The sequence below is a fragment of the Pongo abelii genome, chromosome 8 (genome assembly GCF_028885655.2).
Source record: "Pongo abelii isolate AG06213 chromosome 8, NHGRI_mPonAbe1-v2.0_pri, whole genome shotgun sequence".
NCBI lineage: Eukaryota > Metazoa > Chordata > Mammalia > Primates > Hominidae > Pongo > Pongo abelii.
Window position 1 is genome coordinate 4,283,980 of NC_071993.2, and position 25,059 is coordinate 4,309,038.

Genomic DNA, 25,059 nt, shown 5'->3' on the forward strand with positions numbered 1-25,059 from the left:
TAGAGGCATTCTTAAAAACCAGCACACTGCTATCAAATTCCACTTGCTCTTCCACAAAGGTTTGCAGAAATTTCTTTATCTTATCATCACCATCCTCAACAACATCATTGTTAAGTAAAACATGGCACACGCGGCCATGAGCGGCACATCTAAATTTCTCTACTGACCTTCTGTGATGAATACGATTTCATTGTCAAATAAGTAATTTAGGGATCCTTGTCTGTTTCCTGTTCTAATCTCAGGGGTACTCACTATGTGATGAGTAACACAAGAGGATGAGATGAATCACTGCACCAACGTAGTTTAATTTTTTGTTTAATTTTGGTTGTCAGTGCTTTACTGGCTTGGGATTGGGAGAGCAAAGAAATAATGAAATTTGAGGTTAGAGAAGCTCTGGCTTCCCATTGAAGGTATGGGAGGAAAAGAAACCTAAGAAAGAAAGAAGCTGGGCAAACACGGCTCCATGTACCCTGGGTTTTCCCTGACACTGGTCCTGCTTTGAGGATGAACACACACAAGGGTAAGGCATGGGAGAGGGCATGGAGCAATTGTCTAAGTTATGATTGAATAAAAATGCAGTGTTGCTTATTCAGGATCGACAAGAAAATACAGTGGGATCAGGATTACTTCTCGCTGCTAGCATTTTGATGAAGAAAAGGTATTCAAAAATCTGCTTCTATGGAGGTACAATTTCATACGGATTTATGTTGCCAACTTTCACTTGACGGAAACTTTGCAGACACAATGCAGAACCTCTTCTCCGGAAGCAGATTATGTCAGCAGGACTTTAGTGTATTGGTTTAGGGAAAGGCAAAAGGTGATGGTGTTGAAATTAAAAAAAAAAAGGGGGCCCACCCAGAAAGTCCCAAACTAATTGTTTAGAAGATGATTTTGTGGGGTGGCATGAAAAAAGTTTGGATGAAACATTTTAACTTTCTAACGTTCAGCACCTTCGTATCCTATGATGAAAACCTCTCTCTCTTACACTCATCAGCTCACTCTTACCTGGACCATCCTCATTAATCAATGCACCCACATCTTCTCCATTTAGTGAGGCTCTCAAATTCTGCACATCACTTTCAAAGAGTACATCACATACAAAGAACAGAAACTTATTTATTAATTTAAAGCTGATTCAAACTTCCCCTTAATACCCAATCCAGAGAGTTAAGACTGATTCTAAATGTTAAGGTGTGTTCAGGAAACATGGTCTTATTCATCAACTCAGATTTCCTCCGGGTTCCTGAGCAAGGGGGAATTGCCTGGGCCCCGTGCATAGCTCCTTCTCCTGGTTCACGCTCCTTGTGTGTCCCTGAAGATGTTGTCATTCTGGTTGCTGGACGCCCTAGTGACACTTGATTCCAGTTCTCTGAGTGGTGAGTTCAGTGTATTCTCATGACTTGGTGGTTTAGCTGGACTCTATCCATCTAATGTCAGGCCTTGTGGTCAGTATGTACACCCTGGTATCTGGATCTGACCCCATTCAGTCCTCAGCCAGTGCAGCTCTCCCTGCAGGCTTTGGCTGGTTTGTTGAAGCACCTTCAGAAAACCTCCTTGGCTCTGTACTCAGAACCCTCCTAATCCTTTGGGCAAAGGAAAACAACTGCATTGCTATCATATTGCAGACACCCTAAGGATGCCTCAGGAAAGATCACCCCAGGCTCTCCCCACCTCACCAAGCTGCATGCTCACAGATACTGCATTGTAGGTAATGACAGCAGCATCATAAGTAGGTAAGTGGGCACCCTGTTCATCAGTCTTCTCTCTCATCCCAGAGAGACAGGCTTTCCTCTTAGCTGCTGCTCAAAATCCTTCCCCTTCTGAAAGAGGGTGGGAGAATATGTGCCCCAACATTGCCCCCTTCTGTCTCCATCTCTCATGCTTCCACCTTTCTGTCCAGGTGTTATCCTATTTCTTAACTCCTCCCGTCCTCTGGCAGCTTCTGCTCTCCCTCTTTCCTAGAGCTGTGGTGATTGAACAGTGCCAGAGAACATGTTTCATTGAGAATATATAGGAAAATATATTAGTTTAATATTTTTAAAACATATCTCTATTAGGTCATTTGAAAAAACAACAGGCAAACAAAATCCCTCCCTACTTATAGACCCATCTTTCCCCTGTACCAGGGAAGTGTCTCAAGAATATAGACTATATTTTGCCGCCGTTTTCTGACCAACTTCTCACATCTTAACCCATCAGCCTGACTGCCACCCCCTTAACTCCACTGATATACTCCTGATCACCAATGATTCCCAGGCCAGTAAATCTAATGACAACTTCCATGCATCTTCCTTAACCGTGAAAGAGCATTTGTACTACTGATTTCTCCCCACTTTGTGAAACACTTATGTTTTCGGTTTCAAGTAGACGACCTGAACTGATTTTTGTCTGACATCAGTGACTTAGCCTTCTCAGTCTTTTTTATTTTTATTTTTTTCAGTGTCACCTCTAAACATAGAACAATCTGTGTTGGAGTTACTTAAGTGCAGGTCATCTTCATATTCACTCTAGACTCTCTTCCTATTCACTCCCACAATTCCCATTGTCAACTCAACATCAGTGAAACCCTAAAATATCAAAGGAGCGCTACAGCTCTGCTGAAATTGGAAAACCCGTATCCTACTGTACACCTACAATCTCCCCGTGATGCCACTGGGTCATTCCCATCTCAGTTACCATACCTTGGCCCAATCTGCCATCATCTGTTGCCCCAGATACTGAGAAAGCTATTAGTCATTATCTTTGCACCCATTCTAAGAGTCCTCTAAGAACTTCTCCATGCTGCAGTAAGAAGGGTTTTTCAAGACAAAAATGTTTTTTACATGACCCTCTCCACTATTTTAAAATCCTTTTGTTTTTATCTCCCCCTTTCCTTTTTTTCTTTTTCTTGAGACAGCTCGTTCCGTCACCCATGCTGGAATGCAGTGGCAGTCTCAGCTCACTGCAATCTCCGCCTCCCAGGTTCAAGCGGCTCTCCTGCCTCAGCCTCCTGAGTAGCTGGGATTACAGGTGCCCAAAACCATGCCTGGCTAATTTTTGTATTTTTAGGAGAGGCAGGGTTTCACCATGTTGGCCAGGCTGGTCTCAAACACCTGACCTCAAGTAATCCACCAGCCTCGGCCTCCCAAAGTGCTGGGATTATAGGCATGAGCCACTGTGCCTGGCCTCTCCCTTGTCTCTTAAAAAGCAAAAGCCTACTCATGACCTCTCCGTGGGCTACCTCTTGTCTCGTGTAGCTGTGTCCCTCTGCTGTCCCTTTGCTTTTTGTGTTTCAGAGACATTGGGTCCTACAATGTGCCAGTTTTTATCCTGCCAGGGACTTTTGTACATAAGATCTCAGTCTTATTCCCACTGCCACATCCCTCAGAGTCTCTTTTTCTCTGGCTAACTGCTACTCACCCTTCAAACCTGAGCTCAAATATCATATCCTCAGGGTAGATACTCGTTGCCATTTGGTCTCACTCAGTCTTTTGTCTTCCTTGGCCTGCATTGCTCTACTTCCCTGCAGGATCTACACCTCGGTCTTTAAATATCTGTGTAGCATGTGTCAACATGTCCTCCCTCTTGGAGGCCAAGGAATATTCCATTGCATGTAGACACCACATTGTGTTTATTCATTTACCAAAGAACATTTGGGTTGCTTCCACTTCTTGGCTATTGTGAATAATGTTGCCATGAATATGGGTGTACAAATATCTCTTCAATATTCTGTTTTCACTTCTTTCAAGTATATATGCCCATAAGTGGAATTGCTGAATGATATAATAATTCTATTTTTAACTCTTGAGGAACCACCATACAGTTTCTCATAGTGGCTACGTCATTATTTTATGTTCCTACCAACAGTATGCAAGGTTTCCAACGGCTTTACACCTGGCCAACTCATGTTACTTTCTGTTTTATTTTCTTCTCTTGTTTTTAATAGTAGTCATCCTAACGCATGTGAGGCAATATCTCACTGTGGTGTTAATTTGCATTTCCATAGTGATTAGTGATGCTGAACAATTTTCATGGGTTTATTGGCTTATTTTATGCCTTATTTAGGGAGATATCTATTCAAATCCTTTACCTACTTTTAATTGGGTTATGCGAGTTTTCCGTTGTTCTTCCTTTGTCATATTTTGAAAGTCCTAAAATTAAAAATTAATTTAATGTGCATTGTCCCTGCTCAGCAATAAATTACTTTTGCAGTTTTTAGATACCATTGCTGATAAATGTCTTCTATCTAAAAGTACATAAAAGAATGTCATATTTGTAAATAGCTCTTTCATCATGATTCTTTTATTTTAGCTCAAAAAGTTAAACCATTGTTTTTCTGTGGTCCATGGTGGGGGTACAGGGATAGTGGAGTAGTTTCCTATTCTACTGCAGATATACAAATCCCAGATAATTATTCTTAGACAGTTTTGGAAGTAAAATTTTCTTAGAATGTTTTCTGTACTTCTACCTATGGTAGAGATGCAAAAGGAAGGGCTTATAATGGATTGATGGGAGCTAGCAAATAGGCTTGAGAGTATCAAAGAGGTGAGCTTGGTGGAGGAGACACTCATTTCTCTGCACACATCAGTTCCTCATTCTTCCTGGTCAGAGGTGTCCAGGAAGACTGTAATTCCCAGCTCCCTCATGACCATGGGATCCAGTTCTCATCAGGAGACCATGAGCACCCATGATATGCTCAACTTGAATCTAAAAGACCTCTTTCCTTCCTGCTAGATGTAAGTTGCAAAGATTGGAGCATCTCAGGATAATGTGTTTTGAGGATGGTGAGCTGCCCAGGTCACCTGGTTCTGGATTTGATACCTTCTGGATGGACCTGCCTATCCACCCTAGACTACCACTGGACGGAGAAGGAAATTTCTTTGTGGTATGAACCATTGAATTTGAGGTCAATTTGTTAGAGTAGTATTTCTTTCTACTCATATGTGCTTGTTTGTTTCTTGTTTTACACTTGCTTGAGTCACTTCTTTGCAGATCGAAATGCCATTTATTTGTAGAACTGAGTAAGGCTCACAGGGCAGGGGTACAAAACAAAACAACATAGCAAATCTTATGGTATGCATTCTCCATGCCTAAAGAATTTATGCAATTTTTTTTCTAAAAAGTCAAAAGAATTTGTACAGGAAACACATAAATAATAAAGTATATAATAAGTGCCTATTTGAATAGTATTGGCAGTTAGGGTTCTGGAACCCTAACAGGAAGCCTACTTAGGACATTCTAGAAAGTCAGAGCCAACTTGAGAAGGGAGATATCAAAGCTGGAGTAGAGGCTTCCAGGAGGAGAGAACTTGAGTCCAATCTGAAGGGCTGTGAAGCATCTGAGGGAAGAGGGACTCACCTGCACCTGAGCCAGGAGGGGGTCATTCTGACCTCCATCCTTATCGAACATGCTCCTCCCTTCTGTGTTTCCCCTAGGACAGGGGTGAATCTTCCAGGCTAATACACCAGGCATGCCAGTACTGTAGTTACCTGTGAGACCACAGAGTAGCAATTCCTTCATGATGTGGGGCTTGCATGTGCCTCTGCGTAGCACAGTCTTCCTTGCTGTTATCTTGCCAGGGTTTTCTTGTGCTCATGGGGATCCTTGCATGGCCCTAGGTCTAGGTTATGTGCTTTCCACACAGAAGCACCCTGCACTCCCCGCCATTGCCCTTGTAGCATAAGATTTCAGTTTCCAGTTAGCTGAATGTATCTTCCATGGAACTGTCAGTCTTATGTAGGCTTTGTCATGCCTTTTAGCCGAAGAATCATTCCCAATGCTTAGGATAATTTCTGGAATAAAGTAGTCTCAATAAAAATATTTTAGATAAATTAATACATATATATGAACGCTTTGGATGAGATTAAAATTGGGACAGAACTGCACTGCAATCTATCCTATGGCAGATGATACTGAGTATCCACTAAGTATCTTTTCAGAAAGGTGGGCATTTTAAAAAGTATAAGTTGTTCTGTTAGCAATATGTGGTCACATGGGAGTTTGTTAAATTCTTTAGTCTTTTTTGGGAACTTAAAATATGAAATGAGTTCACAGAAGTGGAATGGTTTCAAGCAATAGAAGACCAAGATTCAACTGCTTCTTATTTCCCCTCTGAGAAGGAATCATTGATCTCTAGTGGAACTATCAGAGTCCTGGATAAAAATAAAAATGTGAATTTTTAAAATAGGGCTCACTTTTAGAAATACTCTTCCAAAATGAATCATGCAGTTTGGCCTTTTCATATGAACTATTTTGATGCAATTTTCCCCACAAAGACACATTTTGTATTAGAAGCAGCCTCTCTGTTGTGGGATTTAGTACCTTGGGAGGCTCTGTTCGTGGAATCGCTTGCTAAAACTCAGCCTCACCTGCTATGTGTTGAACGGATGCATAGACAGCTCTCAGCCCTCCTTTTCTTTGAAAATGGAGAGATAATTTACTGAACTATGAATCCAGTGGATTATTTCTTTGGGCACTGCATAGCAGCAACTAGTTAAAAAGTTGAAAAGTAGGTAAGAGTTATTGCCCTGTCCAACACCAGTCTCTGTAACATTAAGGGCATCTCCTATACCAGTCGTTCTCACTGTGGGGTGATTTTTGTGACCCTTCTTTCCTCACCAGGGAACATCTGGCAATGTCTGGAGACTTTTTTTGATGGTCTCAACTGGGACATTGCTGCTGGTATCTAGTGGGTCAGGGCCAGGGATGCTGCTAAACATCCTACAGTGAAGAGGGTAGCCCTCCACGACAAAGAATGATAAGATCTAAAAGTATTAATAGTCACCTGGGGGCCAGATGCAGTGGCTCATGCCTATAATCCCAGTACTTTGGTTTGGGAGGCCAAGGCAGGTGGATGACCTGAGGTCAGGAATTTGAGACCAGCCTGGCCAACATGATGAAACCCTGTCTCTACTAAAAATATAAAAATTAGCTGGGCGTGGTGGTGCAAGCCTGTAATCCCAGCTACTCGGGAGGCTTAGGAAGGAGAATCGCTTGAACTTGGGAGGTGGAGGTTGTGGTGAGCCGAGATCGCACCATCGCACTCCAGCGTGTGCGACAGGAGAGAGATTCCATTTCAAAAAGAAAAAAAAAAAAAGAAAACAAAACAAAACAAAAAACCAATAGTCACCTGGGAGGTGGAGCGACCCTGTTCTGAACCCTGATAAGTTTCTTTCAAGTGGAAGAATCTTGTCAGAACCTGTCTTCCACTTGGTTTTTGCCCATGTCCCTTCAGTAAAGACCCTCCCAACTCTGGTGCCATCCCACACATGATGCGAGAGCCTGTGGCCCCAGTTCAGTGGAAGGGCAGGTCCTGGTGACCTGTTTTTGTCCCTTCTTGGGTTCGAGGATCCCCAGGGTGGCTAAGCCACCCATGTGCAGCTGAGAGAGGCTCACGTCTCGGGCGGGAATATGATACTGAGAGAAGCTGTTCCTAGATGTGCATCCTGTAGACTAGCGATCACGTTTCATCTTCCTCAGCCCTGGGATCTGCAGCAGTGGTTACAGAGAGAAAACATTTGTCTGAAACTGGATCTGGGGCTGTGGTCTGGAGTGGCTCACTCCAGTGGTACCTTCTGAAGGTGGTGCTGGAGGCTTGAATTCTCTTCTGTCAGTAGCTACGGAAAATCAAAGAAGGAAATATCAAGTGGCCTGTGTTTTCAGGGCCACTGACTCCGTGACTCCCGCTGTCTGGCCTTCATGAAGCCAGGCGGTCAAATGGGACACACAGAAACTCGAATCAGTGAGTCCTTCCTCCTGGCCTGAGGCCCCAGCTTGATCCCACAACAGGGAAAATTCTGGAGCTTAGTAATGACTTCATTGCCAGCCTCTGCTCACCCTTGGAAGGAGATCAAAATTAAGTCACTCAAATTTTCATTTCTTTTGTTTGAGTAACTGTAAAATGGAAAACGATTTTTTAAAACTGAACTTGTGGTGATTTTTTTTTTAACTTAGCTTAAAGTGTTTAAAGCTAGTGGTTGCATGTTTAAGCAATGATGGCAAGTTCTAATCTTATAAGTGATGACACAGCAAAGTAACATAGAAGGGCCCCCTCTTCCCACTCTCCAGGACGAGCATGACGTAAGATCTACACAAAGGAAGACATAAACCAGGTTAGGAATGTACAGTCATATCTTAAAACATGTATCCAAATTATAACTTGTAAGCATCCATTTTTTTCCGTAGTTATTAGCTTTTATTTATTAGAGCAGGTTTAGATTTAGAGAAAATTGGAATGGAAAGTACTCAGGGTTCCCAGACACTTCCTATCTCCTGCTCCAGCCTCCACTATAATGGACTCCTTCCATTAATGTGGTGTATTTGTTACAATGGATGAGCCAATATTATCGATGATATGTCATTATTAACTAAAGTCGATAGTTGATGCTGGGGTCCACTTTTGCACATTCTATGGATTTTGATAAATGCGTCCTCTGTTGCAGCATCACACAGTGTTGATTCCTTGCCCTGATAATATCCAGTGCTCCACCTGTTCAACCTTCCCTCTCTCTCTCCACATCCAATCAACCACTGAACATGTTGTCTCTGTGTTTTGCCTTCCATTTTCTTTTCACTTACAACCAGATCTGGTGAATTCTGTTTTCATGAGTGATGACTCTTTTACCCCTCTCTCTCGCCCATCCACTTCTCTTTTGCTATTGTCTCACCTCATGGTCTTGGAGCCTGGCTGGAGAAGAGACTAGAGGCTGCTCTCGTTGCCTCCACCTTTTAGTCTAGTTGCATATATGGTGATCATTTGGAAACACAATGCCATCATATCTCTTTCCTACCCAGTGATTGTCATTATCCCTCTTGCTCCAGCAATAAGCTAAGACTTCACAGTGACAGAGGACATGCATGAGCTCACGTTTCTGCAAACTGCTTTCTTCTTGTCTCCTCTCTCTCAGGGCCTGTATCCTCAATCCCCTTTCCTTTCTCCCAACAGTTCATATTTCCATCATGCATGCACATTAAAATCCCTCACACGAATGCATTTTCTTTTCTACAGAGTGAATGCTTCCTGCCCATTGGGTTTGCTGCTGGCTGGTGTATGAGTAGCACTGGCTGCTGTAACAAGCGTACACCAACGTTCCAGTGGCTTCCTACAACTAGAGTTTTATTCTTCCTCATGAAAAATTTCAGACTACATTCCTGGTTGGCAGGAAGCTCCCCTCCGCATGATGACTCAGGGACCTCATTTTGTTCCTCATGGCTCTGCCCTGTCTTGTACATGTTGTTGGTGAAGTTGATAAAGGAACTTAGAAAGCCATTTTCTGTAAAGGCATAACCCAAGTGATGCCTATCATACCAGCTGCTATTCCCTTGGTAGGAATTTACTCACACAACCACCTCTATTTTAGAGGGAAGCAGGGAGACTTAGTGTAACTGTATGCCCAGAAAAGAGAGGTCAACTGAGGATTTCAAGTATCTATCAGTCTTAAGTGAATATAGAGAATTCTAGGTGTAGAAAACTAAAGAAAACAGAGACAGAGGAACAAAGTAGGTGAAGGTTGCAGAGTACGGAATGAAGGAGCTGGAAGTGGCAACGACATTCTACACTAGAGGAGAGGATGGGGTAGATTCTCAATGCAAGGAAAATCTATTCTCTCTGAAGACCTGGGGTTGAGATGCTGTAGGTTTCTGTGTTGACCTGGGTGGTAGTTATGCAGGGGTGTTCCCTTTGTGACAATTCAACAAATCATTCACATAATGTGTTGCCTTTTCAGTAGGTATTTTTTTCTTCAATGAATAGTTTAATAAACACAAAAAAGAAAATATGGTCATCTTATCTTTGGACAGTCTCTCCAATGTTTTATAATTAATTAAATTCTTTAGCTTATATATTTAGTTGGCTTGTTTTTTCTTTGAATATACATCCAGATATCCCAGGTCACAGGAATTTCCACTTATATTTAGGTTAAAAAACCATGCTGATGCACACATTTGAATTTTATTGATTTACTTTTTCTGGTTCCCTTTCCTAGAGTGTTCTCTTTTTTTTCCTCTGTAGCTGAAGTCAACCTATTAATTTTAAAGTATTTGATTAAACAGAATCTTCTTTATGAAGCCCTTCCTGGGCCTTCCATGTGGAATTGGCCATTCTATTGTTCATGTTCCTATGGTACAAAGCACATCTTTCATCTGATCCTACAGCATTTTAGTGAACTTCTTTGACTCCAATTACTAGATAATAAGCTCATTTGATGCTAGAGGTTATGCTGAATCATCTTTTTATCCCAAGTCCCCAGAAAACATAGTAAATGCCTAATAATTTGTTGAAGGAATGTGCAAGTGAATGGAAATGTATGCAACTTGTAACTGTGTAATGCAATTTTCAATCATGACTTAATGTTTGTCATAGTTTACAGTAAAAACACATTATTTTAAATGGAGAGCCTAATATCATTTAAATATTCCACAGAAATAAAGATAGTTTTAGGTCTCTGGTTAAATTTTTTAGTAAATTAGGGATGAAATAACAGATTTCAAAGACTCACTTTCTAAGTAGTATTTTTCTGTCACTCAATGTCTATTTTCCTCCTTTCTACTTTTAAAATGGCAGCTGCACTTTTAAATTTATATTATTTCCATCATAAATAACAAATGAGTAAGTTCTTACTCATTTTCTTGCATCTCCTGAATAAGAGTTATTAAGTTAACCACAAATATCAAATTATAAAAACCTACAACCAACTAATTATTTTTTTTCTTTTGTTTTAAAGAAAGTACTCAAATTCAACTTTAATTTGTGGCATTAATTTATTATAGTGGTGTGGCTGAGGTAATGTAAACAGAACTTTTCTTCCTTTCTTTTCTTATTTTTCCAATTGTCACTACACATTTCTGGAGGCAAATCTTCATTTAAAAGGTGCTGCAAACTCAAGCTTCCCTCATGAATGGCATGTGTTAAATGTGAGATACTCCGAAAGAGTTCTCACACATCACTGCTGTACACAGTAAAATACACTATCACGAATGCATTGATTTAATAAAAGGGCAGAAAGTGAACGAATTAATCAGTCAACTCGGGAACCTGGAAGAGCAGAGCTGTAGCAGGTGCTGCTCTCACCCATCCTGCCCTCAGCTTCCGCCAGCAACGTGTGCATTTTCCGCCCTGTGCTCTGCTGCTAAAGGGCCTTTGTCAGAGGATCGCCTCCTCCAGGAGGGCTGTTCTGCTTCCCTCCTAGGACTGAGCTCTTGACTCCAGGAGGAGCCAACCACACAGTGTGAGTTGCTGTCCTGGTCTCCCTGCAAGCTTAGGCTGAGTCTGTGGTTGCGCTTGAACCTCCCGCTGTTGAGTATCCTCACTTCCTGGCCAGTTGGTTTCTCCTGGAAGAATTTATTTCACAAACACTTGCACCCAAACCCTCGTCTCAAAGTTTGCTTCTGGGAGAACTCGACCTAAGATGGAAATGTACAGACAGAGTCTAAGGAAAGAAAGAAATGTAGGGGCACAAATTTAATGCAATTGAGAAGGAGAGGCAATATGAGAAATTCACAAAAAGAAGGCAGATGAACGTCTGAAAATCTTAAAAATGAGAACTTCTCTATGATACCATGCTCAGTAGATTGGGTGTGGACCTGGGATGGATGGGGACTTAATTCTGATGACCTGATCATATGAGCAGTGTCTAGCAGAGCCCAAGGTCAAAATCCTTGAGGAAGATCTTTAGAACCACAAATGGGTTTCAGCAAATTATGAGCTCCCTAGGTAAAAATCTTATGAGAGAACAGTAAAACAGAAGGAAGAGAATTAAATCATGCAAATGCAGTGTATTATCAAAGGCTTCAGGTTGCGAGGTGAGTGGCTGGGTGTCTATATTTTTCACAATAGAGTTTTCTAAGGTGAGAGGATTTTTTATTGTGTAAATATTTATGTTCGTTTGTTTTTGGCAATGCTTGCACATAGAAGGTGTACAAGAAAAGTCAACTACAGGAGAGCTCAGTAAGAATGGTCATAGAATCTCACTTTATTTTCTATTAATTTTTGTTTCTGTTGTGCTGGAAAAATAATATGCCTTTATAGGGGAATGAGAAGGGAGAAAAGTCATTATATTCCTTATTCTTTTCTTTTTTCTTTTTGTTTTTTTGAGATAAGGTTTCATGCTATTGCCCAGGATGGAATGCAATGGCACAATCATGGTTCACTGTAGCCTTGGCCTCCTGGGCTCGAGTACTAGGCTCAGTAGCTTGGACTGCAAGTGCATGCCACCATAACCTGCTGGTTTTTTGTTGTTGTTGTTTGTTTGTTTGTTTTTACCTTTTTTGTAGAGATGAGAGTCTCACTGTATTGCCCAGGCTGGTCTCAAGCTCCTGGCCTCAAGTGATTCTCCTGCCTTGGCCTCCCAAAATGCTGGGATTACAGGTGTGAGCCACGGCACCTGGCCTTATATTCCTTCCTGTTTAGTTTCACAAGGACTGAAATCTACCTCTGATTTCAACCAAATTCCCATTCTGACATATAGAAATAGCAATTTGCTGCTAGGTATATATTTAGAAAGAATAAAATCTCTCTTTTAAGGTGAATGAAAGTAAGCTCTATCTTTCAAGTGATGGGAAAGGAGGTCCACGCAGGTGGATGTGAGTGTGTTGGTGTGTGGTATATATAACATCTAGTGGGTACGATGGTGTGATCCTAGGCATGTAAAAAGAACCCCTTCAGAGCAGTGGCCATATGGTATTTCTGCAAATGGTTAGATACTTTTGAATATTTAAAATCTTCACTCTAAAAATAGAATTGGGTATCTATCTGATAAGGTGGTTATTTCATTTATTATCAAAGGTTAAGTAAACGTTTTCACTAGGGACATCACTAAAAAAAAATCATCTCTCAGAGAAAGGAAAATCATTCTTTCCAATTTAATTTTATTCCTTTTTGTGACAGGAGGGAAGGCTGGGATCCACTGGGTTGATTCCAGGGACTGTCTCTGGGCTGGGGGTAGAGTGGTAAATAGTGGAAGCATCTCTTTGTCTTCCACAGTTTGATGGATGCCAGTAGCCAAATATGAAATATTTTTAGTTTCAGGCCAGTTGCTACTGAAGTCAAAATTCTAATTGTTCATTTATCCACAGTCTTCTGGGTGAGGAAAAGGGCTGAATGGGAAGAGAGAGAGGCCTTCTCTCGCAGGGGTCATTGTCCTTGACAATGATGCATGCCCAGAAGAGACAGCATGACCACTGCAGTAAGATACCCGAGAGCAGGTAAGCACAGCCACCTGGCTGTTATTGTCATGGTTGTCATCATGACTATTATTATATTAGTATTTGTTCCCAGTGCCATGAGGCTGCTTTCTCAAGCAGCAATTTCTTTATTTCAAAACAAGTTTCAGTGTAATTTACTTCCCTCACAAGGGTATTCTAGAAACAAGTGAGATGCTTGTTGCCCTTTTTAGCTGACACACCGAATAAACCTTGACACTTTCTCTTCCTGGTTTCTCCCTTCCCCTCGCCATCATAGCAGGATGCTGCTTCGAAATATATTATACTGACAGTGAGCAAATGTGCAGCAGTAAATATTATGGTTTCATCTAATGCTTCAACTGTGAAAACAAAAGACAGAAAATGTAGTTCACATAACAGATACTGAGGTCAAAAACTATCGGTACAGATATTCCACATGGCAACTATTACACATTTCATGGAGGGCTTATTTATGGGAACATATTATGAGTCATAGCAATTCATAACATGGTGTGCTGTGGAAAATTCCATTCTCCACTCCAACTAAATAGTAGACACACAGCACTCATTTTTGATTAATGAGAGTCATAAACATATCCTACCAGGTATAATACAGTGGTTTACAGCTCTAACCTAAATTGACAGATATATTTTTTTCTTCATAAAACAAGAAAAATGGGGTAAGTAAAATTACTGCAGTTCTCAGCAGGACATTTAACTGGCTACAGCCAGGGCTGGGGCAGTGTCATTACCCACTTATCGGGATTTCAGCTCCTCTAGCATCATTTATTCATTACCTATATTGCAGCATCTTCATCTATTCTATAAATGTCTTTCTAATTTGAATTAAGATAATGCGCTATCTGTGCTTGTTAGATATGGCATAACGCGGTTTGTACTCACTTTAAATCTCACCAAGTCAGAGAGCATTTTTGCATTTGAGATAGAGCTAAAAATATTCACCCATTAAAATAGTAATCATCATTAAAATTAGCTCACTGATTTTGCTGATTAATTTTTCAGTAACAAGTGTGCTTTCCGAAAAGTTTCAATTAAACATTTTTTGACAAAACTAGATTTTTAAATCGTAAGAAGAAAAAGATAATTAAGGAAATAAAAATAGAAAATTTAAATCTACTGTAATTTTTAAAAGCCTGACAAATTCTCTGACAAAAATAAAGAGTGAAGAGGATGGGGATGGTTGCTATTACTAGAATGTAGGACTGAGTTAGTTTCCTACATTTTCATTTTGGGGCTGTGATCATCACACCTTGGAAAGGTTGTCTATTTTTGCCTGTATAGAAAAAGTACAATCTAGCAGACATAAGAACTCAAGGGAAGAGGGCCACTTTGGTGAGATTTAAATCTTTATTTGCATGAGTTCTATTTTCAAATGCAACAGGCATGATTCAAGTTCAGAACAAGGTTGGAAATCTGTCAAGGTGCAGCTTTAAATGCAGGGGTTGGAACCAAGGTGGCTGCTTATAAGGCAGTCGTTGGTACTTTTTCTTCTCTTTAGAATCTATTTTCATTGAAGTTAAAGACATAAGCAACTTTTGAAAATTATGGCAGAAGAAATGATGGGTTTTTCTTTCTTTCTTTCTCTCTCTCTTTCTCTCTCTTTCTTTCTTTATTTTTTTTCTTTCCTTCTTTCTTTCTTTCTTTTTTTGTTTTTGTTTTTGTTTTTTGAGATGGAGTCTCACTCTTCCCCAGGCTGGAGTGCGGTGGCATGATCTCCGCTTACTGTAACCTCCACCTCCTGGGTTCAAGCGATTCTCCTGCCTCAGTCTCCCAAGTAGCTGGGATTACAGGCACGCACCACCACACCCGGCTAATTTTTGTATTTTTAGTAGAGATGGGGTTTCGCCATCTTAACCAGGCTGGTCTTGAAATCCTGGCCTCTTGTGATCCACCTGCTTCGGCCTCCCAACGTGCTGGGATTACAGGTATGAGCCACCACGCCTGGCCTTTATTTCAACCCCGTAAGAATATCAATCTGTACTGTAATCTTTAAGAAAGCGGACTAGTACAAATGTCTCTGGTTTTAAAATAGATACACCTATTTTAAATGGAGAATAAGAATATTAACTCTAAGACAGAAACCTGTTAAAAAAAAGAGGTATAGAAGATAAATAGTAGGAGAAAGGTATAATGTTCAGCCATGTTAAAAATAATGTTTGCATATAATTTGGTACTAATTAGAGCAATTAAATACTCCTTAGGTGTGAATATTTGATATGACACAGTATTTGTAATGGACAAATGTCACAAAGCAGTAGTGATGTCCAGCCCATCACAGATGACCAGCAGTAGTGATGTCCAGCGTGTCACAGATGACTATCAGATAGTATGCGTCATGGGAACACCTTCTGACCTTTCTCATATAATGGGTGGCAGCAGACCTCAAGAGAGACAGGGGCTCCTGTCAAAATGATCTGGGATATGGCAGGCATGAAGGAGCAGCAGTTAACCCAAAGATTTCCATATTTCCATAGAAAAATACAAACACACACACACATTTATTTTCTTTTTAGAGAACACAGATAATGTGTAGTTATATATTTCTTTATTTCCGAACATTAAGCTGTAATGGAAATCAGCTTGTTTTAATAATGTAATTTAGCTTAATCTTCAATGGAGCTTTAGTGAGCTATTTTCTAGAATTTTTAGAAAATAAGTCATTTGCTGTTTATGAGTCTGATTACATAATCTCTGGGCCATTTGAATTGCAAGAGATATTAAATCAAAATGTTTATAAAAGGTTATCTTATATTCTATGACACAGTATGTCTGAGATGGCTAGCATTTGAGAAACAAAGATGTTCTTATTTGTCTCCTTTAATTTGAAACGTAAATTTAGTTTGATTTAAAGTGGAATGCCATAGATAACTATCAGAATAAAATAATGTGTGTATTTGTGTGTGTGAGGGTGTGTGGATTGGTAGATGGATGATAGATGATACATAGCAGCTATACAGACAGATGATAGCTATATGGACATTTAAAGTACCTAAATTGTCATATATTGTCACATCTTGATTCCTAATTATATCCAGATGCATATAAAAATAAAATGTTTGAGATGTTTTAAATCCTGTGTGTATGTTTGTTATTTCCCGACATTCACCTTTGCCCTCTTGCAAACTATCTTTCCTATAGTAGCCAAAGTGATTTAAAAATAAAATACAAATGTTTTAGGGCTTCGAAAGGGCTGGCATCACACTTAGAACAAAATCTAAACTCCCGGCTACAGCCTGCCTCTCCCAGCTCCTACGCCATGACTGCCCGCCACCCACCCCAGCTCACTAAGCTCCTACCCTAGACCCCACTGGCTTCCTGCCAGCCTTAGGACACAGGCTCCTTCCGTTTCTTCAGCCTGAGATGGCCACTCCCTGGGGCTGGTCTCTGCAAGCTGGCTCCTTCTAGCACTGCTGGGGCTCTGCCTAACCTCCCACAGACCCCTTAACCAGCTCTGTGGGCTCTGCTCAGCTTCTGGAGAGTTGCATCCTGGCTCAGGGCGTCTTCCTGGGGCTTATAGGCCTCCCACAAGGGAGATGACTGCCAGGTGGGTGTGTGAAGCCCAGCCCCCTTCCCTCCAAAGCAAACTGCAGAGGTATCATCATCACCAAGCATCTGAGCACACAGGCTGAGGCTGAGACCCCCTGAGAAGCTGTCCCCGCCTGGCATCTCCCGCTTCCCTCTCTTGACCCTTGCATTGCCAGATTGGCTTCTCCTGGAAGCAGTTCTTTAATCAATCGCTTACAGGTAAGTCCTCATCTCAGCATGTACCTCTGGGAAGTCTGAGGCAAGACAAATGGCAGCTCCAAAGCCACCTCCAACCCCCTTCTGACAAAGACAGCCCATTCAGGGACCTAGCATTCGTTTCAAGTCCAGGGCCCCCCAGGATCCCAAGCATGGGGTTCCTGGGATTGGGGACACTGCCTCCAGCCTGGGCTACATGTTTTATATCTTCTGTGTTTATTCCCTTGATAAGACTTATTACTATCTGTAATTATGCATCCTTTGTTTATGTGAATATTGGTTTCCTCCAGTACGTTGCACTCTCTATGGAAACAGCAGCTTCATTTGCACCCTTCACTGCCACACCTTGGCTGCCATGATGGCATGCAGGGAAGGCAGGTGCTGCTGGCTGCTGGGGGCATGAGAAACTTGTTCCCGAAGAGGAAGATCCTGTCTCTCTTCACCGAATTCTTATGTCCCCATTTCCGCAAGCTGCGTCATTGTCTCTGCTGACCCTCAGCTTCTCGGCCTATCCTTTTTGCCCTGGCTCCTGGGGCCAGCAGGGCTGGTGGCTGCAGGAATTTATGAGGGCATGTACCTGTGAAGAGCGAACAGTGGTAGTGCCTGATGGCCAATTTTTGAGATGCCTAAAAGCTTTCCCAGGGTGCCTGGGCATGACCATTAGGAAAGGAGCATGCATTATGAAGAGTGTGGTCCTTTTCTATCTCAGCGAGGAGATTTACTTCCCCAGGTGGAGCTGGTAAAAGCACAAGCACCCTCGATAAACCCTGAGGAGCTCAGGTGGTTGCCCAGGGAGTGCAGCCTGGTGAGGACATTTCCCTGGAGATCAGGCACTGGAATGTCCACTTCCTTGCTTTTTCTGGGAGTAGGGGATGCAGAAAGCAGAAGTGAATGGAACAAGTTAATCCTTATGACCTTTCACCATTTGGCAAAGGTGTGTGATAGAATATGCAGAAGAATGGACCAGGCAAGGTGGTTCATGCCTGTAATCCCAGCACTTTGGGAGGCCGAGGCAGGAGGATCACTTGAGCCCAGGAGTTCAAGACCAGTTTGGGCAACAAAGTTAGACCCCAACTCTACATATATAGGAAATTAGGTGGATGTGGTGATGAGCTCCTGTAGTCCCAGCTACTTGGGAGGTTGAGGCGAGATGATTACTTGAGCCTGAAATGTCAAGGCTACAATGAGCTGTGATCATACCACTGTACTCTAGCCTGGGTGACAAGGCACAACCCTGTATCAAAAAACAAGCAAACAAAGAAACAGAAGATGCAGAAGAATGGATGTCACATTTAATTTTTTAAAAAAATATGTATCTTGTGAGACATTTAACTCAATGATTTATTAATTCAAGAAATCTTTAATTAGCACTTTATATGTGCTAGGCCCTGGTCTAGACATTGGGAGCACAGAAGTGACCAAACGCAGATATATTTTGCCTTCTTGTTTGATATTCTAGTTGACTGAGAGAAACAATAAATGAACACTCGGAAGGTCGATGGGTTGGCAAAAGTGAGAGAGACTGGACTTGGTGGGGAAGCTTGGCGGTGGTGGCAATAAGCTTTTAAGCAAAGATTTAAATAAAGCAAGGAAGCAGTCCAGGCAAGCATCTTCAGGAAGTGTGTTTCAGGCAGAGACACAGTGGGTGAAGGTTCTGAGGCTGCAACAAGCCGAGGAGGAACAAGAAACACTGAAATTCTGTGAATTCCAGTGGCATCAGTCAAATGTTAATTATGGCACATCAGGTACTTTCCCTTAGCAGCCAACAGAGTAAAAGGGAGTCAGTCTATGTACACAGATGATTGCTTTTGAGGTGGCACTCAACCTGTGTTTCCATCATATCCCAGTGGTAGACTAGAAAATGGCAACAAATAATAGAATTTGTGTTATTCTCATAGGAGCTTTTTAATAAGTTATAGATTCATCTGAGGGAGTACCAGACTACTGGGTTTTAGAGATTGACAGCAAAGAAGAACTTAGGCATGAATCTTCTTAATAACAGCTAATATAGAAATAGAGGAAAAAATCATTCTCACAATACAGATAGATTAGAAAGTAATCATTTATATTCAACAAGTATTTATTGCATAACTAAAAGATTCTATGTGAGAGTACTACATGTAATGATTTTCTGTGAAGCAGTTAAAATACAATTTGTTCCTCTAAGAAGGAAAACAGGATGTATGCATCTATGTTCTCTGCCAAGCACACTAAGGCTTTTGCTTTTAATTCATAAACATTATGCAATACAATGGCACACAATAAAGTTCCTCTTTGTTTAGTAGAGCTGAGGGTGTCCCAGTTGGTTGCAATATATATATTTAATAATTAGATTGTGTGTGTGTGCACGAGTGTGTGCATGCACACACATGAGGGTGTGTGAGTGGGTATGCATGTGTGTGTGTATATGTGCACGTATGTGAGTGTGTGTGAATGGACATGCTTGTGTGTGTGTGTTCATATTGTACAATCCAAATGCCCTGCTTTATGCATCTGTATTCAAGACTCAAGTCCTGCGGGGACAGAGTAACTTGTTTTCAAGAGTGTTTGGCACGGCTTCCTGCAGATGTGGGAACTTAGTAATTGTGTGCTAAGGACGATGATTAGGTTGATGACAAATTTGTGTGTTGAGTAGAAAGAGCTTACTGATTAGTTTCTGGAATTGTTGCCCAGTTTTAAACAAATGGGGTTTTGCTTTTTATTTTTATTTTTTTGATTGGTGGGTTTTGTCATGTATTTAGTTAAACTATGAATGTATGAATGCTGCATTAAAATGAATTCCTTCTCATCTTCCTGGAATATGCGTGGGCGTCTTGCAGGGATTACGAGTGGACTTTGAGCCTTGCACTTCTCCCACACCTTCTCCTGTGTCCTAGGCATGGCCAGATGCAGAGGCCCAGGGAGGAGCACCAGGTGTTCTGGAGCTTTTATTTTGGGGATTTGTATGTGTATTTTTTCAGAGGTTTCCTGGAATTTCTCAATCCTATGCCCCAGAAAATATCCAAGTTGGCACTAGGTGTTACTCTTCGGCTTGAGACTCTCTCATTAAATCTTGCTGTCATGTGTGTGATTTTATTATTTTTTTAAAGGACATGAAATATGCATCCTTAGTAAACAATAAAGGGGAGCCGCACATGGATTGGAGCCATGATGTGCTCCACCTGCTGGAAACATTTCCAAGGATCCTATCTCCTTTTACAAACTGTGTTTATGATGGCAGCCCCTGTGATGATGAGTTACGTGTATTCTGTTCTCTGTGCTACTCAAATAAAAAGTGGTAGCTGTTCCATTTCGCTATTTCAGGAATGTAAGAAAGAAAAATACGAAACTGGAAGATCCTTGCTCTAAAGAGTAAAAATTCAAAAAACAAAAAAGATTTTCAGTACTGCGAGATAATGGATTATGAGTCTTTGCTAAGAAGTGGTATTATCTATGAGGGCAATAAATATGAAGGTCCCGGTGAAATTTAACTTTTGGGGAAAGTTGCTATCTTAATCAGCTTGGATTTCAGCCAAATGTCTGATGGTAAAAATTTAAACAAAATAAGAAAAACGAAGAAAAAATAAGCTTACTAAAACAAAATAAAGTTACACAATGAGACACTGAGAAAATACAATGGAGACTGAGTGTTCAGGATCAAAAGACTCAGTGTTTTACTAGGACTTCCTATGGAAAAGCCTTCATTAGATTAGACAGATAAACTTGATTCCACTTTATTGAAATGATCAAGAGGTATGTGCAAGATTTCAGGAATCCTGAGTGACGTTTAAAGCATTTTTAAGCCGTGGGAAGATCTGGCGTGACTTACTGGATTTGAAACTTCAGAGCAATTCCAAAGGCAAACCCAGCTCAGGGAATACACATTGTTACTTGTACTCAATAAGTAGAGTCTAAGAAACATAACATGCTTCTTACCTCAAGGCTGAGGTTAAGATGGTAAATTGAGTTTTCAAACAGACAGTAACACAATGCCCATCACAGCTGTACCTAGACCTGGAGCCTGATAAAATCTGTGGCTCCACCCTCACCACGCCATGGGTCTCAGCATGTTTTTGTCTGTTTTCACACTGCTGATAAAAACATACCCAAGACTGGGAAGAAAAAGAGTTTTAATTGGACTTACAGTTCCACATGGCTGGGGAGACTTCAGAATCATGGTGAGAGGCAAAAGGCACTTCTTAAATGGTGGCAGCAAGATAAAATGAGGAAGAAGCAAAAGCAGAAACCCCTGATACACCCATCAGATCTCGTGAGATTTATTCACTATCATGAGAATAGCACGGGAAAGACTGGCCCCCGTGATTCAATTACCTCCCCCTGGGTCCCTCCCTCAACACGTGGGAATTCTAGGAGATACAACTCAAGTTGAGATTTGGGTAGGGACACAGCCAAACCATATCACAGCATTAATTATTTCTACCTACCTATACTTGCCACAGGCTTTGCCATGGACACAGGGACGGGAAAAGAGATAAGACTAGACAGATAGGAAAAACAAAGTGGCTTGGGACTGGCCATCCACTTGAAGAAGGGTAACATGAGGAGAGATGAAAACTCTGCACGGGAGTTCAAGCTCCTTCCTTAGGGGAGGTGGTGTAAAGAGGAAATTTAGGAGATGCACAATGAGTGCTACTTTCATGCTGGAGAACACTGTAGGAAATTTCATTTCCTTGGTTTAAGAGGATTCTAACTCATGCTTGAACAAATGGATATAGAAAAATGTTATGAATGATAAATTATTTTGTACTATTTTGTTTTAAAATAACCCATATCATTTTATACCATGAAAATTCACTCAAATGTTGAAGCTATCATAGGTCTTTAGCGATGAGCTTTCTCCCCGGGAAGAAAGTGAAGAAAACAATTCAAAGGTAAGGCTAAAGGTGACCCAAGATTTAGACCTGGACTCATCGGATTTCAGATTCCACATGTGACTAAGTCAGAGCCAATGCAGTCTTCACTTCATGTCAGCAAGAGCCACACTCTGAGTGCCAAACACAGCAAGATATTGCAAGGTTTGCATGATATTCATGGCTCAGGAACATAATATAATCACAAGCAAACTTAAAAAAATCAATTAATTCTTACCTTCCAGGCAATAAAATATCTAAAAATCACAAACACAGATTTGCCTCTATAACCTCTATTGCTAATGATCCCTGGCTAAAATGAGCATGTGAGCCAGGCATAGTGGCTCATGCCTACAATCCTAACAATTTGGGAGACAGAGGCAGGAGGATTTCTTGAGGCCAGGAGTTCAAGACCAACCTGGGCAACAAAGTGAGACCCTTTCTCTACAAAAAATTAAAAAAAAAAATAGCCAGGCGTAGTGGCGCACACCTGTAGTCCCAGCTACTGGGGAGGCTGAGGCAGAAAAATCACTTGAACTGAACAGTTTGAAGCTGCAGTGAGCCATGATTGTGCCACTGCACTCCAGCCTGGGTGACAGAGTGAGTCCCCGGCTCAAAATAAATAAATAAATAAGTAAATAAATACATAAATAAAAATTTAGAGGTTAGCATAGGATTTTTTTTTTTTTGGCAATGAAATTTCTATTGCTTTAAAAAAAATACAAATTGATTTGTGGTGGTTCTGTGATGATCCCAGGCAAACAGATATTTTACATTTCTTTTCCCTTAGGCTTGCGCCACCCTAGCTTTAGAAAAAGTCTGCATGTTTTCCCTGTTTTAACTATACTTTGTAAAACTGTTAGAAATGCCTGAGAGAGAAATGGGAAGAGAGCAAACAGGGACTGTGTAATGTGTTTGTTTCCTTTACATTCCTTTGTTGCATGTTTGCTAAATTCCTGTGCCTTTCGCCTTAGGGGTTTGAGATTCGGGACTACAGGGCAGGACCTGCTCACCGGCTGCCCGTGACCGTCACAGTAAGAGAAAACAGACAGCCACAGGAGGTGAATCTTGGAGCTGTGATGTCAACTCGGCTACTACACGTGTGTCTGTGTTCTTCCTCAGCCTGGAGAACATTTGGGGAAGGATAAGCATTAGGCAGATGATAGACAATAGGCAAAAAGTTTTATAAGGGAAACTGTCAGTTAGCAAGAACTCACATGAATATCTAAGCACAATGACTTGTCAGTTTGGTACTAGGTGATACAGTGAGTTTAGGGAAGGGATGTTAATTTTAGTCTCCAGTTTTGCTGAGGTCATAATTTTGATTCTTTTTTTTTAAGTTTTCATTTTATGCCAGTAGATGAAGCAGGTAATCAGCCTTACCTCCAGGCACTCAGAGGGTACTTGCCTAGGGCTGCACAAGTTGCACCAATGATGACAATAAGAGGGGCATTTACATTTTACATAGTGTCGGAGATTTTAGAATTTATTATGAAGAATAAAAAAAGGTATAGGGAATAACATAATGAACCGCCAGCTTTCTTAAATCTTCATATTTTGGCATATGCATTTCACACTTTTCAAAGAAATTAAACTAAATATGAGGTCCCTTATTGAGCCCTGAAATACCCCCTTTTCTCCCCTTTTGAGATAACCAGTTACCCTTAATTTGTTGTCTATCACCCTATTCATATTTTATGCTACCTTTATATATGCATATTCATGAATTTTTCATGCAGTTGCTTTGCCTATTTTAAAATTTAAGTGTCTCACACTGCACATTCCATTTTTTACATATTTTTGTCACAAAGTTTTTGGAGAATTTATTCTGTTACCCGAGCAAACTTGTTAACTGTTTTGTAGTATTCTGTGGTGTCAATATTGCAGTTATTTTTCTTTTCTTCTGTTATGCTCTTTAAGACTGATTCTAATAACAGTGCAGGCAGTGAAGGATCTTTTATTTTATTTTTTTTTTGCTAGTCTATTTTAGGAGCATGTGTCTAGGATTTGCTGGTGGCATGCGGCTCCTTTTGCAGTTCGTTTGGCAGGCACAGACACACTGAGCTGCTGCAGGGTACCACACTTATCCAGCCTTGGTCCCAGAAGAAGAAGACAGGAGGAGTGTAGGGAGCTGTAGTCTCCAGCACACCCTGCAGAACACCAGCAACAACATGTAGGGGCCACAAGCCGCTGAAATGCAGGAGCTATTTGTTGCTGCAGCTTCCAATTAAACCTGACAAAAGTGAGGAGGCAGTCACCAGTGTCATACATGTGAGATCTCAAAAAAAAAAGTTCTCTTTTTTTTCAGAAAGCAATCGGATGTATGTTCCATTTGATTTTTTTAAGTCAGTGTGCTTAATGAATTGACAATATTTTAATGTGTTCAGTCAGAATTTAGGGAAGAATGAAATTTTCCCCTAGGGAAATAAAAAGATTTCTGCAACAGAGCAGCAACCAAAGGGACATTTACTTGTGTCCCCTGGGGCCTCTGTGTCTGCTGCAATCTGAAGGTGGCTCCAGCACTCGTTCCCAGTGGCCAGCCCAGGGCTTCTCTCGGTTGTCATCCTGGAAACTCCCTTCTGTTTTCCTCAGTGCTGATTACCTATTCCCAAAATCTGATAGTTCTCGCCCTTGACCTAACCCCTCATTTCCTTTGTTCTACTTTCTAGGTTCTAGGATATTTCCTTCTCATTGTATTTCACACCAAATCCTATTTCTTGGCTATCTGAATGTTTCTTTTATCTTTTCTTCATTTTTTTATTATTTCAAGAAGGTTATATTTTATCATATGTTTATGGATAGTACAGATTGTTTTAAGTGAGATTTTTTTAAGTTGTTTTCTAATATTTTTCATTTTTTCTTTTTTTACACTTTGCCTCATTATCCCATTTAATGTAAGTTTGAGGCTTCCTTCAGGTGTCTACAAATGTGATTACTTGGTAAAATTGCATGTCTCTCTTCAGTTTTACTTAATGCCACCAAATTGCTCTTGAAGGGCCTATGCCAATTTAGTGTCATGAGCAGAGAATGAGCATTTATGTCACCCACCCACCCGGGTTTTTAACATTCAGTGACCAAGATAAAACATGGCACCACCTTCTACTTGTCTAACTTTCTTAGGTCTCAGGGGACAAGCTTTGGAAATTTAATTTCATCAGTAACCACCCGCTTAAAGTATTCTGAGTTTTGAGTGGTTCTTGACTGCTGTATTGTTGCATTAAAAGTGCATTCTTTTTTCATGGATTTTTTAATAGAAGTTTTTGTTTTAGATTTATTATATATATATTTT

The 25,059-nt window shown here is 40.8% G+C and overlaps 1 long non-coding RNA gene across 1 annotated transcript; it reads left to right on the forward strand.

Annotated features, from left to right (window-relative positions):
- Positions 1 to 347: 347 nt before the first annotated feature.
- On the forward strand, positions 348 to 13,184 carry LOC103891569 (uncharacterized). Its single transcript, XR_655823.3, has 3 exons — positions 348 to 520; positions 4,714 to 4,864; positions 13,051 to 13,184. It is a non-coding gene; the product is annotated as an uncharacterized LOC103891569 (long non-coding RNA).
- Positions 13,185 to 25,059: the final 11,875 nt, after the last annotated feature.